We start from the raw sequence: 5,819 nt of genomic DNA on the forward strand, positions 1-5,819 counted from the left end.
ACTAAATGGCCTGCCTTTTAGTCCTGTGGACCATTGCTCGCATCGGTGCTAGACTACCTCGTTCGTCTGGCTGTGTCACGCCCCGAGGTAGAGACACCGGCCTGCGGGGCCCAGGACTAAAGCAGGCATTTAAGTCTCTGTACCCCTCAGGACCTGGCTGTTCGTTCGAACCGGCCGATTGGCAGCCGCCTCCGAGAAGTTGCCACTTTTGCCCGGTGTTACGGGCGTACTCGGCCCCAACCAAGCTATCGGAGACCGTACAACGTCGGGCTCCGGTCCTGCTCGTCTGGACGCCACGACGCGACACAGGCTTTAGAAGTTGGGCGTCTCGGCTCGGAGACTAAGGGACCAGGAGACCACACTCCCTCTCTGCACAGGTAGAACAAGCGGTAATACGCTGCACCCTTCCTGCGCGAGCATCGCCACGCAAGCGACCTCTTTTCTCTTAGTGTTGACAGCAATTAGCTCTTTTTTCGGCTGCCACTCAAAATAAGAGTTCTTATAATTGACTCACCATATTAGGGAAAAATAGAAGATGAGGAGACCACCACTCTCTCTTTTTTTCTTTTTGCAGGAGCGATGCACATTTCTATGTTCTATCACTCCCTTCGGTGTTGCGGTGTGTGCACACCAACGACCGAACTTTTTAGTTTTGGAATGGAAAAAAAGGCTTCTTTTTGCCGCTCCAGCTAAAACGTTATGATTGACCACCAATCATAATTGTCAGAAGGAACGTCTTCAATATACTTATCGGCGCTCGCGGGCAGCTGCTTCAATCGAACTACGAACCTAGGTCAGATCACTCTGGACACTCGATTCGCCGATGTTATATCTCTAACACGAGTACTCCTCTTCTCCACAAACTTACTGCGTACGCCGCATCGCGTTCGATGAATATCCCACCTAAGCTGGGACTGGACTGCAGTTCTAGTTGGTTCGGATAGTCCTAACCGCATTACTCTAACTCGAAGACAAGGGCGTCCTGACCCGACAAGCTAGCTTGGCAAGCTAACCGTCGGCGGAGGCTCTTCACGGTGAAACGGGCACAATGCCCGCATGAGCCGGGGTTGTCGATAGCCTCCTTGGCATGTTGCAGCCCGAGGCAGGGCGAGCAGACCTGGTGTGCGTCTGTGTCCGAAATCTTCAACCCGCAGAGCCGAGCGTCCGATTCCCTGGCTCCTCTGGTGTGAGGGAGAGACGTGTCCATCTTGTTCGCCATTATGGCGACGTGGGAAGGACGCGCTCGTAGCAGGTGCGTTGCTGAGAAAAGAGAATCACAACCTGTCGTTAATCCGGAGAAAACGCGACGGTGTAGATTTTATTCTCAAAGAATATTAACTGGTGTGTTAATACCTTTTTTATCTTCTACTCCTCTGGTGTGAGAGAGAAAAAGAAAAAACGTCCTCGCTACCGTGGTGTCGGTAGTGAGGGAAGACAAAATCAAAACCTTACCTTTATTTCCAAAGAAAAAACGGCGAGGTCGATTTGCAATACTAACTGGTGTGTTAGTATTAACAGTCTTCTTGCAGAAGTATATGTAGAAGTAGCCGGCGAGCGCCCGTCGACCGAAGTTAGCTTGGATAGCTTGGTTCCGTCTGTGGACTGTGTGAGCTAGCCCGGCTACCAATATAGAGATGTGCTCTGAAGCGAGAAGAGGTGTTTGAATGACGCATGCGGCGTAGCACAAGCTACTTATAGGGGGTGGATTCCCTGACGCTGACGTCAAGATCACCAGCCAATCAGGATTGGCGTAATGAGATTGATGCTTCTGTTTGCTCCGCAATGAAGCGCATCCCATAGTGAGACATCGAACGGAGTGTTACGAATGAGAACTACAATTCATCAATCATGTTCTCCTCTCAATCACGACTGAACATTTTAACCCCTCTTTTTGTAGGACAGACATTTATAAAATAACCCTTCCAACACTAAATGATTGCTTCTATTAGCTGATTTAAGATTAAAATGTTATCTTGTTAATGTTTTAGAAAACATATCCATCAACCGTTTTCGTTGTGAATAAGAAACAGTTCCACTTGAATCCCCCACACCAAACATTTATTATATTGTGACAAGCCAAAGAGGGTTGCACTTTGTTTTTACTCCTACTTTAATCCATCAACACGTTTTCTTTAGTTTGTACAATTATTTATGGTTGTGTATACAATCTGCATTCATGCCTGGATTAATATGGCGTAACAGCAGCAAACTCTGTGTATGGTATGTATCACCTTTGAACCTAAATACTAAACAAACTCATGTGATATTCAAGCCCACTGTGACCTTGACCTCCCCTTGACATTTTTACTATCTGCTGCTGTTATAGCCATCTGGTTCCATTAGCTGGACATTTTAAATCTTTTCAGGACATTGACAACTCTTACATAAATTACTCAAACGGGGCTTCTCGCTATATTTATACTTTTTGTTTTTTCCAGCATTCTCCACATTCCACTATCCTAGTCTGAGCACCTCACAAGTGACATCCCTCCGCATCTCCAGCAAGGGTGGAGGAGAAATAAGCAGAAAACAGTATGGAGTGCTCTGAGAGGATGATAAGAAGCAGAGATATCTATTGTACGGTAAAATGTGAAATATTGTGCAATCACTTCCCTTAAGTATTGTGCAACGTTAAAGTTCTGCACTTCCCTTGATACAGCGCACATTTTTTTTTTTTAAACAGAATTGTTATGACGTCGGCATGACCGGCGGAAGTTACACTTTGAAACCTTAGAAAACTATGAGGGCGCTCTAGGACACAGGTTTGCAATGTACATTTTGAGGATGGAAGGGCAATAAGCGGCGTCAGGGGGCCCCCTAAGCACCCCCAAGAAATGTATGTATTTTTTATTTTTATGCGTGAAATTCATAATTTGAAAAATGATTGAATCGAAAATAATATGCTACAGTACAGTACACGTACATCTGGGTCTCTGTGTTTCATTCAAGCTCGGCTCTGTGTGTGTGTGGAACGAGCCATTTTGTGTGTGCGTGCGCGAGAGAGCGAGAGAGCGAGAGAGCGAGCACCGGTCCTGGAGATTGTTGTTGTTAGCATCTGGTGCTAGCTACGCTAACGAATATAAGAAGCTTTTTCAACAACAAGATGGAGGGAGAACTCTCGCCTGTCAGACTGAGAGTACGATACGATACGATAATACTTTATTTGTCAGATCAAGTCTGAAATTTGACTTGCGTCACAGCAGCTCCATGTCCAACATCAACAGACAAGTATCCAGACACAATACATGAAACACAAACAACAAACATTTAACGTAACAGCACAATCAGTGAGAGAAAACATGCTCAAGAGCCTTCAGCGTGCATTTGATCTGGGATTTAGCTCTGTATTTACTGTGAGGATTGACTGATGCACAAAGGAGTGCTTCATTCTGACTTTATTGAATCGTGGGACCCTGTATCTCCGATTAGAAGGGTAGCAGTCATCATTCTTCAGATACTCAGCTCGGTGAGGTAAAGGACTCTCTCCAGTTGTTTAAATTAGCCGACTGAGATTAGTTATCTCAGTGGTTCGTCTCAATTTAATATTATATATATTGATTAATATAAACAATTATTTTATTAATTAAATATAAACAATTATTTCTGGAGGCCCACACGTTTATGATCGATCATTTTATAGTTATAAAAAAAATAAGAGAATAAATGAAAAAACAGTTATGACAATACTATGCAGTAAAACAGAATGGTTTAAAAAGGGGGAGTGATTTGTAAAATCTGTTTTATGAGTTCTGTTTTCTGTTGAGAGATGTATCCAAGATGCTCTTCATTTTGCCGCTCTCAAAGCTGCCACCAGATTGATGTTTTAACTTCAATATTTAAAAATATTCCCGGGGAGCATGCCCCGGACCCCCCTAGAGGATGTTTACGCGTCCACTCCCCACTTATAAAAATAGTACTTGACCCCTGCGCTTACACCGTATATGCCGTGAGCTGATTATCGAGCCTTAATCGTAATAGTCGCAGGTACACTGTGTGTGCGCTGTGGTAGGTTGCAGTAGAAGTTTCCACCTCTGCGCCCGGTAATTGATGGGAATGGTTTGGTGACCCTCTATGAAACGTCAAGCTACCCCTCAGCACCCCCAAAAGAAAATCTCTGGCGCCGCCACTGAGCCTACAACCCCGTTTTTGAAGAAATGTGCAGTGCAAAATCAGCTCATTGCAGCCACCCTGCGGATATAGACACACTTTTTGTCCAATATCATTATTTTCATTTTGTTTGCCACAGATTGCAAAGTGGCCAAAGTATGTATGGTACTTATTGTGTCTAGCGAAGGGATGCACAATAAGTTATAATACTTTGCACCACTTTGCAATCTGGTTGCAAAAAATTAAAATAATGGGATATTGGCAAAAGAAGTGTGTCTGGTATCCCAGGTGGCTGCAATGGCCCTGTTTGCACTGCACATTTCTTCAAAACGGGTTGTAGGCTCGTGGCGGGCGCCGAGATGATGTTTCTTGGTGCTGGGTAGGGGTAGCTGCGTTTCAATAGAGGTACTGCAAACGGGATTCCCATCAACTGTAGCCGGGCGCTAGAGTGCGAGAACTTTCTTACTGCAACACTCCCTCACACGCAGCACACAGTGTACCTGCGTACTATTTACGATTAAGCGCTTCGATAATCAGCTTCACGGCATATAGGTAAGCCAGGTCAAGTGACTATTTGTATAAGTGGGAGTGCGATCCTAAACATCCTCTAGGGGGGGCTCCGGGGGCATGCTCCCCCGGGAATTTTTAAATATTGAAGGTTAAAAGCATCAATCTGGGCACTTGAGAGCCAAAATGAAGAGATCTATGGCATACATCTCGTCAACAGAAAACAGAACTCCTAAACAGATGTTACAAATCACGTCCCCTTTGTGAAACTCATTCTTGCTTTTGGACTGTCATAGTATTTTCATAACTGTTTTTCATTTATTCTCTATTTTTTTGTATAACTATAATGATTCCATTATAAACGTGTGCTCAGAAATAAATTGTGTTTGATAGTTAATTAGTAAAGTAATTGTTTATATTATCAGTGATATATATATGTGAATTAGAGAACCACTTGAGAATAACTAATCTCAGTCGTAATTGTAAACAGACTGAGAGAGTCCTTTACCTCACCTTAGCTGAGGTTATCTGAAGAATATGAACTGCTACCTTTCTAATCGGAGATAATCCAGGTCCCACGATTCAATAGAAGTCAGAATGAAGCGACTCCTTGTGTCATCAGTCAATCCTCAGTAAATACAGAGCTAATTCCCAGATCAAATGCACGCTGAGGCCTCTGAGCATGTTTCTTCACTGATTGCTGCTGTTACGTTAAAATGTTTGTTGCTTATGTGCTTCAGGTGTGTATTGTGTCTGGATACTTGCTGTTTGGATGTTGACATGAGCTGTGCTGTGACGCAGTCAAATTTATGACTTATCTGACAAATAAAGTATTATCGTATCGTTTCTACTCTCAGTCTGACAGGCGAGAGTTCTCGCCTCCATCTTGTTGCTGAAAAGCTTCGTTATATTTCGTTAGCGTAGCTGAGCAGCCAGATGCTAACAAACAACAATCTCGCAGGACCGGTGCTCGCTCTCACGCTCTCTCGCTCTCTCGCGGCACGCAGCACAGCAAGAAATGGCTCGTCCACACACAGCACAGAGCCGATGCTTGAATGAAACACAGAGACGCCAGATGTAGCGTGTACGGTACTGGTAGCTATTATTTTCGATTCAATTATTTTTCAAATTTGAATTTCAGCGCCATAAAAATAAAAGAATCATACATTTGCGTTGGGGGGCTTAGGGGCGCCCTGACGCCGCTT

Source organism: Notothenia coriiceps, unplaced genomic scaffold (genome assembly GCF_000735185.1).
Source record: "Notothenia coriiceps isolate Sejong01 unplaced genomic scaffold, NC01 NC01_scaffold00004495, whole genome shotgun sequence".
Classification (NCBI taxonomy): domain Eukaryota; kingdom Metazoa; phylum Chordata; class Actinopteri; order Perciformes; family Nototheniidae; genus Notothenia; species Notothenia coriiceps.